This window comes from Rhinolophus sinicus, chromosome 15 (assembly GCF_057876585.1).
Source record: "Rhinolophus sinicus isolate RSI-liver-muscle chromosome 15, RSI-T2T, whole genome shotgun sequence".
NCBI lineage: Eukaryota > Metazoa > Chordata > Mammalia > Chiroptera > Rhinolophidae > Rhinolophus > Rhinolophus sinicus.
Window position 1 is genome coordinate 5,921,457 of NC_142515.1, and position 15,336 is coordinate 5,936,792.

Sequence of the window (15,336 nt, forward strand, 5' to 3'; positions counted from 1 at the left end):
TCGCTTTGGCTATCATCACTATTGAGAGTCCCAGAGGTTACAGAGGGTTTTGCCAAGACCACTGTACGTGGCCCTTCGTAAGGCGGCGCACAGAGGAGTCTGTCATCCCAAGAGAATAGTGACAAAGACGTGCATAGAGAAGGAGACCGAAGGCAGTGTTATTACTCCCCTGATTATGCTTTCCAATATTTCTGTGACTGTAAAGGTTGTCCCCCATCCAGTTGGGCCCCAAATGACTCCCTTCCTGTCTATGCCTGAGGTCCAGGCTCTCTAGAAAAAACCCTGCTGCTTCCCTTCTCTCCACCTCCGACCTTTGGACTTCATCTGTCATCTCTCTTGCTAGCCTCTTCCCGCTAATGACACATGGACAGTTTATCTGGCTTTCTGCTGGGACATTTCCCCAGTATCCTGCCTTTCAGATTGCCTTCTAGGCTCCAGGTAGGCAGTCCACCAACGCTTACTTCTCAGGGAGCACCCCGTTTCTCTGGGAAGAGAAAAATCAAATGCAAGTAACGCTTATTTCTTACAGGTAGTCCTGGAAAATACAGGAAGGAGTAAAGAAGAAAAACGACCCGTACACTCCAAACCGAGTGAGGTAATCACAGATAACATTTGAAGGAATTTCCAGAAATATGTTATTTGAATAGATTATTATTGGACTTGGGTGTGTATATAAGTACATATTCTGCTTTTTTTAAACTCACATTGATCATTTTCATATATATGTATGTGTATATTTATGTATATATTCCGCATTTTTAAACTTAATCATTTCTGAGTAACTCAAAGAAGTTTTATTAAAATATTTTATCAAATAACTATGTGAGATTCTGTTTGATGAGGGTACCATAAGTTAGCCATTCCCTTAGTGCTGGACATTTCGGTGGTTTCTGAATTTTACTACTTGTAGGAAGAGAGGACCTGTCCAGCCCTCTCAGAGGATCTTGCCTCATCACACACGGGAGGGGGCTTCCATATCGCGCTCTCCATCCCCAGGTCCTCCATAGAGAGAGGCAGTGGCTAATCCCATCACCCCGAGTGTGACCCCAATTTGGAGCAACATTTGACTAGTGATCAGGGTTACGGGGCCTCAAAAGTAGACACCCGGCAATTCCTCTTTCACAGCCTGGCTCGAACACAGGGGTCATCTTGCCTGTGCTGTTCCACCCCATCGCTCTGTGTAAAGAAACCTGCGACTGTTATTCATGTAATGGTTGGGAAGGCGGACATGAAGTCGGCTCTACCTTACCTTTCTCCCCAGTGCACCTGAGCTTGCAGGCCCCATATCTAGATTTGGCATGAGAAGGAAGAGGTCTCCTTCAGCCGCAGGGGCAAGCAAGCCCTCTAGGCAAGCAAGCCCTCTAGGCAAGCAAGCCCTCTAGGCAAGCAAGCCCTCTAGGCAAGCTATTAGCAGAAAGCTCTGCTTTGGGGTTACAGGCTGACGGCCAAGAGTAGTTATTTAATAAATTTTTTTCAAAGAATTTATACACACAGTACTCGGCCATAATGAAGAATGAAATCTTACCATTTGCAAGGATAAAGATGGACCTAGAGAACATTATGCTAAGTGAAATAAGTCAGACGGACAAAGACAAATACCACATGATCTTGCTTATATATGGAATCTAAAGAACAGAATAAATGAGCAAACTAATCAGAAAAAAAAAGAATTTACACACACACACACACAAATATATAGTATATAGGGAAATAATGAGTAAAAAAACAAAATACAGTTGACCCTTGAACAACGTGGGTTTCAGCATAGCTATGCAGGTACACTTATACAAAAATTTTTTCAATAAATACTGTAAACGTATTTCCTCTTTCTTATGATTTTCTTAATAACAGTTCTTTTCTCTAGCTTACTTTGTAAGAATAGAGTATATAATACATGTAACATACAAAATATGTGTTAATTGACTATTTATGTTATCAGTAAGGCTTCTGGTCAACAGTAGGCCACTAGTGGTTCTTGGGAAGTCAAAAGTCGTACATAGATTTTCGACTTTAGCACCCCTAGCCCCTACATTGTTCAAGGGTCAACATAAATACACACATGTCCTTACCACTATTATAAACAACACCAAAATGAATATCTTCATGCTTTCACTAGAAATCTTTCTCTAGATCCCTGACTATTTTAAAGGTACTTTTATCAACATAGAAATATTGTGTCTGTGAATCTGCTCTGTTGAGGCTCCGACCTCTTGCCCTCTGGACATTCCAACGGGCAGTGGGAAGTTGCAGGAACCAACACGGAATCTGGACTCAGAATTCCTGAGATGGTTTGGCAGCATCTCCACCTACTTCCTGTGACTTGGGCAAGTCACTTACTCTCTCTGAACTGGTTTCCTCATGTGTAATATTTAAATTCATGATAACATCTACAAAGCCTCCTACACCTCCAGGGGTTACAGTGAGAAGCAAATGAGATCACACATGTCAGGTTCTTTGCACAGGTGAGTGATTGGGCAAGTGCCACTGTATTTCAAAAGAGAGCATTGCACACGTTTTTCTCCATTTTTAGCTCAGAACTCTGGTTTCTTGGAAAGGTGTTAAATGACTCAACACACAGGAGAAGTCCAAAAAGCCACGATGAAGAATTATTCCTTTTTAATGCATGGCGCATTTAGGATGCTTATTTAAATATGAGGACATTTAAACAGAATTTAGGAATGGAATTGAAAAGCCCTTTGTTTCCCTAATCTTCACAGTCTCTAATCTGCTCTTAGCCATTCTTGGTTATTAAGTTTCCGTTTCCTGATACACCATTTTGCCCCACGTGTCCTGACTCAGATTTACCATAAATAATGAGCTATTTAGCAGCGTGTACCCCTGCATTTCACCTATGAAAAATTAGTCAGAGAAACACTCTAGCTCTTCTAGCTGATGGCCTCAGATGGGTAGAGGTTCCTTCTTCTTCCATCAGGGCTGTTTGGTGACTTTGTAAAAACTGCTGTAGAAACAAGTGTTGGAGGAGTGGGTTTACAAATTCAAAAATCCTTTTTGCAAATTCAGTTGTACATGTGTTCTTCAGACAGAATGCAGAGACAACAGTCATTGCCATTTTAGTAGAACTTCTCTTTAGATGAGCCTGTACCTGGACCTGCCATACTCACTTCTGTTCATTTATTAATTCAACAAACGTTATTGAGCAGTCCCAATGGGTCGGGCTCTGCGCTCAGTGCTGGGGTGACGCCCAGCACTTGTGGCCCTGGAGGCCAGGAAATCTCTGGCTTCAGAGTGGATGAGCTCTGGGACAGAGGCGGCATGGAAGCCCCGCAGCCCTTCTCCAGGAAGGCTCCTCAGGGAGAGACACCTGAGCTGAGTTACGAAGGATAAGTAGGAGGGGCTTGAGGGTTTTCTGGCACGTTCTTTATCTTGGCATCCTACCGCCTTCCCATTCCTCCTGGTCCCCAGCTCACTAACTGTTGCCTGTGGCTCCTCCAGGCTCAAAGAAGGAAGAAGGGAGGGAAGGAACAGGAACAAAAATATAGTTTTACCTAGCTCATTATTTTCACTTGGCTGTTGAATGTCCTCTATCTTGGGAGATATCTAAATGCTGACTCCTCTCCTGGGACACACTGCGGGTGGGCGTGGGGTCAGAGACCCGCTCAAACCTCCACCGCTACCACTGACTTCACACAGGCCCCTGATGCAGGGGAGACACTGTCAGGCTGGCCTTCCCAACACCCAGCTCCTATGCCTCTGCCGCTCGCCTTCAGGGGTGGCAGTTGGCAGGAACCCACCCAAGAGCTTTTCCAGGTTGATCACTAGGGCCACCACTGGGGGAACCTGTGCGGTTCTGCAGGCATCAGACAGAGGGCAGAGCTGGCAGTCCCTCTTATGACAAGCACTCCACTGCCCGGGGTGGTCCTGTCAGTGCCCCTGGTCCCTTGGCTTGAAGAGGGAGGAGGTGGAGAGACTCACAGCACTCGCTGCCCCGTGAGAGGCAGCCCTTCCCAGCCCATCCCCACATCATGTGGCTGGGGGTGAGGGCAGGGAAGGCTTGCAGAACCAGTTTAGCCCTCTCTCTTTGCTGCTGCTTTCTCTAGCAGGTAGGGACACTTGTCACTCACTGCCCTCTCTTCCTAGACAGAAAGTTACATAAGCCAATGAGACTACATTCCAATCAACTGCTGAGAATCATTTGCACTCATTGCAGACCAGAGGCTTTGTTTTGTTGTCATTGTGGAGGCTGTTTTAATAGCTGTGTAAATAAATCAAACACAGAGGACAGCCTCCTGATGTGGAGATATCACCACGTTTCTGTGACGACATGGTCACCAGCTCCAGAATTCGATTCTCAGCGCAAGAGAGTGGAAGGATCCAAGCAGGCAGAGCTGAGCGGGAGACCTGTGCCACAGGCCCATCTGGATGGGGGTGGCTGGCTGGAAGTGACCCGGAGGCTCTGTGCCAGGACTTCCTGGAGGCGGGGACGGGAGCCCTGCTGTGCCTGGCCCAGGACTGAGGGGCAGGTAGAAGTGCTGGGTCTACACTGAAGCCTCACTCAGCAGTTCGTGGTTCAGGCCTGCTACGCAGCAGGTGTTCACAAACTTTTGGAGTCCCACCTTAACACTGTTATTCAGACAAGAGAAATTTCAGTACCATACGTTGTTGCCAAGAAATTTTATACGGTCATTATGAAGACAAAGCAAGATTTTTTTCCCCCATACTCTTAAAATGAATTTTGAAGGACACGAGAAGTTCAGTCATATTAGGAACAAAATTTTACAGCTCAAGGGGATTAACTTTGCATTTTAAATGTGCAAGATTTGCCATATAAGAAGAATCAGGACATAATTTTATTTAGCTTTTTATTAGGCAAGTAACAGATATCAGGAGGCCTTCTGGGTCAAAATGGTGGGTTAAACACAAGCATCTAACTTCACTTCCTCCTGAAATCCCACTAGCACTACAATAAAAAGATTAAACAAACAAAAACAGAAATAGAAACCGGTAAGGACAGAGAGAACAGCAATGACAGTTTGGAAACCGAAAATCAAATGAGCTGATTGTACCTGACTTAGGAGACCCCAAAACACCAAGTCCTACCCCAGCAGTGAGGAAAGCTGAGAGCCATTGGTCTACACTGCTGAACCTTGAAAAGGCCTAGGAACCGTCAATAGCAAGGACTCCCAAAAAGGAGGTAAAGGGGTTGTGCTAAAATGAGGAGGGCTGGGTGGAAACTCTTTGGTAATCACTTGGATTCCTAGATGTCCCCCCAAACTAAGTGACTGTGTGGCAGCCCCACCCCAGACACATCTTGGTAAAACAATATCTAAGCTGGGGGATGCCAGACACAGTGAAAGATGTGGGCACCATACCCGGTTCACATAAATATCAGATACCATCCCAACAGCCTTTCCTTTCTCCTGCACTCCGAGAAGGATGGCAGCAAGACTGTTATTCTCCAGACAGAAACGGGAAGAATATGCCCTGGGGAAATCTGGTTAGCCATGGGGAAGCATCTCAAGCTAGGGATAACAGGATTTCCCCCAGTAAGTGGTCCACCTGTAGAGGAGGACGAAATCAACAAGTCCCATCATGTACACAGAGCATTCAATACGTTTTGAAGTCCTCATTTCACAATCACAAATAGACAACCAGGGATTATTAAACATCTTAGAAAACAGAATGTCTCAGGAAACCAAAAGAAACAAACAGGAAAAAAAAAGAACTTAGTGGAAATAAAGACTATGGAAGAAAAAAATGAAATAAAAAAAAACTATTATTGAGAGAGAACAGAAGATACTGCATCAGTAAGACGAGAATAGGATGCTATACCAAAAAGTTGCATCCAGAGAACTAAATCTCTGAAAAGATGAGTATAGAAATAAAAAATTCAACAGAGTCCTAGCAGTGCATTAAGGCAAGAAAAAGAAATAGATGGCATAAAGTTCAGAAAGGAAAAAATAAAACTGTATTTGTAGACAGCATGATTACTTACCAGAAAATCACAAGAAATCTGTTAAAAATATTATATAAATGAACTTAAGAATACACGGTCAGTATACAAAAATAGCTGTATTTCTATATACTACCGACAAATAAGTACAGTTTCTTTAAATACCAATAAAAAGGGCAAAAGACCTGAATAGACACCTCACCAAGGATGATGCACAGATGACAAATAAGCAAATGAAAAGATGCCCCACATCATACCAGATCAGAGAAATGAAAATTAAAACAAGATACCACCACACACCTATCTGAATGACCAAAACCCAGAACACTGACACCACCAAATGCTGATGAGAAGGTGGAGCAACAGGAACGCTCCCTCATCGCTGGTAACAATCCAAAATGGCACAGCCCCTTAGGAAAAGAGTTTGGCTGTTTCTTACAAAACTAAACATGCTCTAGCCATATAATCCAGCAGTTGTGCACCCTGGTATTTACCCAGAGGACTTGAAAACTCATGTCCACACAAAAACTTGCACATATATATTTATAGCAGCATCATTCATAATTGCCAAACCTTGGAAACAACCAAGATGTCCTTCAGTAGGGATGGATAAACAAACTGTGGTCCATTCAGACAATGAATATTATTCAGTGCTTAAAAAGAAATAAGCCACAAAGCCACGGAAACAGAGCAGAAACGTTCCATTTGAAGGTGATGTCTTCACTCAATCAACATGGTCACAATTGTTGGGACTGAGGACCCACAACTAATGAAAACGTTAATCTTACTGCAGTTTCAGTAGTTGACTAACCAGGTAAATGGTGGTCAGTGGTTCTGCTATGTCTGACCCCAAGGATACCTACGTCCAGAATAAAAGACTAAAAGGAAATGCATGAGCCTATAAACAGTGATTGTGTTTGAGGGGGATCTAGAAGTGATTTTTCCCTACTTTTTTGAATTTTTGTAATTTAATGTATATGTATTTTTATCATGAAAAATTTTAAAGCAATACTACCTTACCCGTGTGACATTAGAAGACAATGTTTTCCACCTTTTCTCCTATTATCTCCGTTTCCCACCACTGTTCAGTTGATGTGGTTATTAATTAGTCCTACCACATCAGTTTCATTTGCTAGTGTTCTTAATGTCCTTGGCTTTCATTCAATAATTTTTAAAAAGCTTCATTTATCAAAATGCCACACATTATAAAAACATAATAAACATAGAAGAAGAATGTGGAAATTATCCAAAATTCCATAACGAGGGATAACCTCAATGACTATTTTGAAGAATATCTTTGGTTTGCTCAAAGCCAGTCAGTTTTTAATTGATTTTATTATATTTTATCATGAATTATACTTTGAATTGGTTATATAGTCACAAGATTCAAAAATCAAACTTCACTTCAAAATGTGAGAAAAGTACATCTTCCTTCACAATATATCTTGCTATGATTGGTAAGTATGTAGATATGCCTGGTTCTTTAGAAAGGCGGAATCATATCCCGTGATATGGAGGTTCCATAATTGATTTAACTCATCCCAGCTGAAGGACATTTTGCTGAAACAGAGTCACTTGCACATATCACGTGCGGATGAGTAGCCTCTGAAATACGCCATCAAGGCCTTTGTTTCTAAACTGACCCAAATGAGAACCAATTCCTGTCCACTTCTAGCTCCCTTCACTTCATCCGGCCCAGCCTCATGCGTTTCAGTGAAATGCCATCTTTTGCAGGATAACTGCTTTCCAGTTTAACACTACGTTTGAGAAAGAAGTTGGCAAGAAAGAAAAGGTTCATCATCTACACACATCAAAGGTTTTTTTCTCGTTCAGTGTCTGGCCTCCCTGTGAGGTCAAGGCCCTAATTGCGTAAATACAGCGAGCACCACCTCCCACAGATGGTCCCAACGTCATTTGCATTTTGCAAGTTTATGACAAATTGGATGGGAAAGAAAAATCCAGCCGGAGCTGGGTGTGCCTAAAATTGTTCAAACATCTAGCATGTTAGTAACAATCTGTTTTGGAATGTCAGCTGCTCTTGTTCAAAAGAGCAACCATTGGCATGTGACGTTGTGGTTTTGCCTTTTCTTGTTTTTCAAGCCAATTCTGCACCAGCACCAGCATTACCTCCCCCAGAGGCAGCATTCTGAAGTCTGTTTCCTTGGCTAAATAGTTCTTCATTTCTCCCTCAAGGGCACATGTATCCACATACATTTGTGTTTGGGGCACTCCTATGCCCAGGCTGGATTAATTGTGGTTTGGAAAGATCAAATGAGAAACAAAATAATAATGTGTGCATCAAAGATTCCTTGAACTTTTTGGAGGTGATCGAAGGAGGAGCTGAAGGGGCTTTGGCCACCAGGCAAGGTCTCTTGTGTGGCTGGCACAGGCGAGGTGCTGTGCCAAGCCCACGTGCAGAACCAAGGGCAGGGAGGCAGCTGAACAACTGCCTGGCCCAGAGACGGGAGAGGACAGCCATGCGTCCAAGTGCCCAGGCTCCCATCTCGCTCATTTCTCATTCATGTAGTGGGTGTTTTCCAGAGTCACAGGGAGTAGGACAGCACATGGGTGACTGACCCACTTCAGAAGGACCGGGGTGTTCAGGAAACTGGTCATTGTTCCTCAGTCACAGACTGAAACTGGTCCCCTGCACACCTTTTCAGGAAGGTGGCAAAACATCCTGGTTGGTGTGCCAGGGCTCCAGGAGGGAAGAGTGTGATGCTTTGAGGAAGCCACTTTCTGGCAGGTTCATCTTGCGTCTCTCAGAGTGGCTCCATGACTTTGACTGAATGATGGAGTAGCTAAGGCCACCAGCTCGGGCCAAGCTGACCAAGTTCTAGTCTTGACTCTACCACTTAGAAGTCCTGTACCCTATTAAATTCTTGTGGTTTTTCTTAACTGTACACTAGAGCTCATAATTGTAGCTGCCTCCTAGTACGTTCTGAGGGTGAAATGAGAAAACTGTGTGCAGCACGTGCCTGACCCGCTGGAAAGGCTTGACAGATGTGAGCTATGGTCATTACCCTGAGCATACGACCCGGGAACTAACCAGACCTGTTGTAATTACACATACCAGGGATCGAAGCTGGCAAGAAATCTCAGGTCAGACAGGCTGTGCAGCCAAGAGCTCTGCTCTTTTCCTCCAGATGCAGAATGTCAGAGCGACAGGGCCCTGGCCGTCAGTCAGCTAGGGCTCCCAAACCTGCCTACACTTCAGAAGAAACTGGAGAGTTTGAAAAACCAACAGACTGAAAATCTCTTCAGGTGACCCCAATGGGTGGCCAGACTCATGGACAACAGAGCTCGTCCAATTCCCTCCGGAGACAGCTAGGGAATGGAGGCACCGGGCGGGAAGTGGACTATCCAAGGTCCTGCAGTCAGGTGAGGGCCAAGCTGGGGCTTGCACCTGCAATCTGGTCCTCGGAACCCCACAGTCTCCCCTTTCCTATAGGGGCTCCCTGTAGCCCTAAGGCCACATGGGAAAATCAGGAAGGGTGCCTCATGTCCTTTGAAGCATTTTTTTTTTTTTTTAAACCAAAAGGTGGAAGAGTGCATTTCCTGCCAACATATTTGAACATTTTCCTTTAAAAGAAAGCAAACTTCGGGGGCGGCCAGATGGCTCAGTTGGTTAGATTGTGAGCTCTCACCAACAGGGTTGCTGGTTCAATTCCCACAGGGGCCAGTGAGCTGCGCCCTCCACAACTAGATTGAAGACAATGAGCTGCTGCTGAGCTTCCAGAGGGGCGGCCGGATGGCTCAGCTGGTTAGAGAGCCAGCTCTTAATAACAAGGTTGCCGGTTCAATTCCCACATGGGATGGTGGGCTGCGCCCCCTGCAACTAAGATTGAAAACGACTGCTCTTGGAGCTGAGCTGCAGCCTCCACAACTAGATTGAAGGACAATGATTTGGAGCTGATGGGCCCTGGAGAAACACACTGTCCCCCAATATTCCCCAATAAAAAAGAAAAAGAGAGAGCGAGAGAGAGGAAACTTAACGTACTCTAAGGCACAGAGCTAATAAATGGTGGAGGCATAATTTGAACACGGGGCCCAAGATTTAAATTTAAAAAAAAAGAAAACAAACTCCGTGATATTCAGACAGATTTCACAGCGTCAGAGTGGGAGCCTTAACACGTGTCCTTGTGGACAGAATCTGCTGGTTGGCGGGCTGGGCTGAGACCTTCCTAATTTAGAAGACTGTCTCCCTGCCAATCAGGAAGATGTGTGCTCAGCCGTCTGCTTTAGAATTCGCTCTTTTCAGGAGGATAAACATCCGTCTGTCATTTTGAAAGGGAACATATGGGCATCAAATGACCATCATTTTCTTTTAATGGCAGACATGTGTTAATGAATATGTAAATGACCAGAGGTGAGGCTGCTAAAGCCCAGCAGGACTTCTTCCAATTTGTTTTTGGGTTTTTTTGTGTGCAGAAGACTGGATGGGGTTTGGGCTGCCAGAGACTGAGGTTCATGGGGGCAGCTCTCTGCCTTCCCTTCAGTCCTCGGTTGGCTGGCAGACCCAGGGAGGGGCCAGAGAGCTGACTTCGGGGCCTCCCCTGGGAGGGAGGGTTAAGGGAACAAAGCGTGTTTCCCCAAAAATCAGACTGGGTCTTATACTCATTTTTGCTCCAAAAGACGCATCAGGGCTTATGTTCAGGGGATGTCATCCTGAAAAATCATGCTAGGGCTTATTTTCCAGTTAGGTCTTATTTTCGGGGAAACACGGTACATAGGTCCCAAGCCAGAATGATTTCTCCCACGTAGCCTCGGCCCAGGGGGCCTCACCGTCATCACCGCAGAGTGTGGATGATGCCACCTGTGTGACGCATATAAAGTGCCCAGAGCCTGGCAGGCAGAGGGCATGCTGTGAGTGACAGCAGTTATGGTGGCCCAGACCTGGACTCTGCCCACAGCCTTGACCTGGTTTGGGCCGAGATGCTGGCTGACTGCCGTTCTCTAAAAAGGGAAAGTTGTCTCAGGCCACAGCCGCAGAGTGGCAAGGGCAGGAAATAGACCCTGTTTGCCACCCTGTCATTACCGGCCCAAGGGCTCTTCTGGGCCTCAGTCCCCCTTTATGAGGAGGGCTTGACGGGGGTGTACGGGGGCCCCTCCTGCCTCAACTTGAACGACTATGCAGACTTAGATTGTTCTTCTCAACCCTGATTGTTCATGACAACCACCCAGTGAGCTCGTACTGTACCAGTGGCTCGTCTCACTCTAGATCAGCTAGATGGGAGCCCAGACTTGGGCCGTGGGTGTCGACATGTCGCTAACTCTCCCAGGGGGATTATAGAGTGCAGCCAGGGTAGAGAGCCGCTGAGAAGAGAAACATCCTTTCATGGAATTGATGATGTAGCCTCACAAATCCACGGCCATTGGCATTCAGGTATGAGCTCATCACAGCTGAGCCAAAGGGTCTGTACCAACCAGCCCTATCCCTACCACAGGGCCAAGTTCTAGGCTGTTCCACAAAGGCAGGACTTCAGAGCTCAGCCAGCATGACCTGCTTCACTTCCCTGGTCTGGAAGAGGTAGTCAGAGGTCAAGCCCACCCTGCGCTGTGGTCCTGGAGGGGCTGCATTGAGCAAGCCCACAGGCTGTGCCCGAGAGGGTCCTGGCCCGACAGCACACGCACCCGTGGGCTGGGAAGGGCAGCCTGTCACGGGATGGGACCAGCCTCTTTCTGACAGCAGGGGCAGCGAGGCAGCATCCTCTCACCCCATCCAGGTCTTTGGTGCCCTACAAAATGCCAAGGGCTAAGGCCCAGTGATTTCAAACACAATAACAACTGCACCACAGTCTGTTTCTCAGGAGGCACCTCAGTGTCTGGCCAGTTCTGTGTATTAACCAAATTCTAATTCCCTGAGCATCCCAGTGGGGTAGGAGGGATGGTCCCTATTTCACAGATAAAGAAATAAGTTTGGTAACTAGCTCCAGGTCTTACCAAGAGTAAAATGGCTGAGCCAGAATTTACTCCCTCGTCTGCCCGATTGCCCGGCTCCTCCTGCCCCCTCTCCCCACGTGGGCCTGAGACTGCCAGGTAGGCGAGCCCACTGCCCAGACTTGCACCTGCTCAGTGCATGTAAAGCTGGGGTGCAAGCTCTTCACACCTCGACTTTTGGCGGTGACTCACTTGCAGCAAAGCTCATCTAAGAGATTATCAGGAAATTCTGCTTCCAATTATGATGCAGTAGCTTTGAATAGACCAATTTTCTCACTGAAAACAATTAGAAAAACTGGGTAGAAAACCACACACACAGACACACACACACACTCCAAGTTGATATGGCTCCACCAGAGAATTCTTTCAAATAATTTAGGAAGAAACAACTTCAATTTTACACAGTCTTCTAGAGGATAAAAAAAAAAAGGAACACTGCCTAACTCATCTTGTAAAGCCAGCATAACCTTCACTTCAAAATCTGATAAAAACATTACAAGGAAGGAAAATCAGAAGGGAATCTCTTTCATAAACAAGATGCAAAATCCTTTAGTAAAATACTGAGGGTGCCAAAAAAATGTATACACATTTTAGGAAAGGAAAAAACTACTAAAATTGTAATACAATGAATGGCACTAGCCTTCATTAACGCCATCTTTTGAGCCAACGTCATACTAGACATTTCTATCGTAATTCAATTCAACTTTGAAAAGTAATACATAGACAACATCTCTTAAAATGTGTACATTTTCTTTGTACCCCCAGTATTAACCATCTAAATCCAGTGATACGAAAAAGGTAATACCTCACAAGAAAGTCAGTTGATTCTACAAATGAAAGATTGTTTTAACATTTTTTTTTTTTACAAAATCAATGTAGTTTACCACGTTTAACCAAAACGTGGGAAAAATCAGATGCATTTGGTAAAATTCAATATTCATTCATAGTAAGAAAAAGAAAGTCAGAAAACTAAGAATAGAAGGTTGTAGAAAGGTAAAGACATCCCTAATCTGGTAAAACATTTGCAAAACACCTATTGTAAGCATCTTACCGAATGTGAAATAATCAAAGCTCTCTCCTTGAGATCAGGAAGGACACAAGGATGGACACTACCAACACTTCTGTTTCACGTTGTACAGAGGTCCCAGCAAAAGCAAGGAGGTAAAAAGTACAAGGTATCAAAAATAGAAGGGAAGGGGCCTCCGGATGGCTCAGTTGGTTAGAGCGCAGTTGGTTAGAGAGCAGAGCCCTCAACAACAAGGTTGCCAGTTCAATTCCCACATGGGAAGGTGGGCTGCGCCCCCTGCAACTAAAGATTGAAAACAGCGACTGGACTTGGAGCTGAGCTGCGCCCTCCACAACCAGACTGAAGGACAAAACCTTGGAGCTGGTGGGCCCTGGAGAAACATACTGTTCCCCAATAAAAAAAAATTGAAATTAAGTATGTTTAATAAAAAAAAGAAAGAATGGAAGGGAACAAATAAGAAGGTAATTATTCACAGGAAACATGATTGTATGCATAGAAAATGAAAATATCTGTAGATAAACTCTTAGACTTAATAAGTGAATTTAGCAAGGTTGCTGAAAACCAGGTCAATATGAACAAAAATCAATTGCATCTCAATATACTAGTAACGAACAGGTAGAAAATAAACTTTTAAAATATTACTATTTAAAATATATTTGTGCACGTACGTGCGCACCCACAAAATATCAAATGCCTTGGAATAAAACTAATGAAAGCTATGCGAGATCTCTACACAGAGCACAAGCCAGTAGTGCAAGGAATTAAAGACCTAAATACAGGGACAGATATACTTGGTTTGTGGATTAGAAGGCTCACTATTGTAAAGCTGTCAATTCGTCCCAATTGACCTATAGATTCAATGCAATCAAAATTCCAGCAAGATTAATTGGGGGCTGTGGGAGTTGACAAGCTGATTCTAGTATTTATATGGAAATGCAAAGAGCCAAGAATGTCCAAGGAGAACAAAGCTTGAGGATGTCTACTACCAGATACCAACAGTTATTATGAATCTACATTGTAATAAATAGGCCACTAGAACAAAGAGAGTTCAGAAACAGACCTACGTTTGATTTAGGACCAATGTGACAATGGGGCGCTATGTGAAAAGGGTTATTTTTAATAACTGGTGCTGACTCAACTGGATATTCATAGAGAAAAAATAAATTTTGATCCTTAGATCACATAATATACACAAATGTTGACCCTTTACACCATATGCAAAAATCAAAATACAAAAAAGTAAAACAATAAAGCTTTTAGAAAAAAAACTCAGCAGAAAATTTTCATGACCTTGGAATAGGTAAAGATTTCTTAAATAAAATGTAAAAACACTTCACCGTAAAGGAAGATTGGTAAATTGGATTAGATTAAAATTGGTAAATTGGATTAGATTAAAATTTAAGGGGTGGCTGGTTAGCTCAGTTGGTTAGAGCGTGGTGCTGATAAGGTTGCTGGTTCCATCCCCACATGGGCCCTGCATAGGCCCTCCTTCAAAAAGAAAAAGAAAATTATATTTCTGTTCAGCAAAACACACCTTTGAGAGAGTATTGTGTGGGGCAAAGAAGATATTTGGCTATATACATATGTGTGTATGTGTGTATATACATATACATATATATACATTTGTATATTCATACACACATATGTATTTTTAAAACTCATGTCTGGAATATATGTATATCAGTAAGGAAAAGGTAGACAACATAGAGACACACCTCGGAGATACCGCAGGTGCAGTTCCAGACCACTGCATCGTAATAAAGTGAGTGGCAATCTTTTTTGCTAGTGGAGGGTTTTGCTTCAATTTGTGGAAAAAAGACGCCACATCTGTGAAGCACAATCAAGCAAGGTGCACTAAGACGAGGTGCGCCTGTGGCAGAAAAAGGGGCTCACGCAGGAACTCGACAGAAGAAGTGATTTGGCCCATAAACACACAGAAAGACGCTCTACCTCATTAATTTCCAGGGAAGTGCAACTTCTAATCACACCCATCACAGATCACACTAACCAGAATGGCTAAAATGTGTTAAACTGACACCAAGTGTGATGAGGGTGGAGCTCCCGGGCTCTCATACTCAACTGTTGGGAGAGTGAATGGGTGTAACAATGGAAAACTGTTGTTTGCGTCTACTGATGCTGAACCTTTGCATACCCTGTAACCAGCAATTCACTCTTAAGATGCCCCAAAGAAACGTGGCCTTACATGTACATTCGCCAAAACCCGTGATAAGAATGTTCCAAACGGCATTGTTTGCATCCCTATCCCAGAAAAATCTCAAACGTCCATCCACAGTTGAACAACTGCTGGACTCAACAACTTGGGTGTATCTTACAAACATAACGCCGAGTGAAAGAAGTACACAAGTTTATAAACAGACGGCATTAATGACCAGTGAGCGTCTTAGCTTCGGCCGCTAAAACAGATACCAGAGGTGGGTGGCTTATAAACAACAGAAAT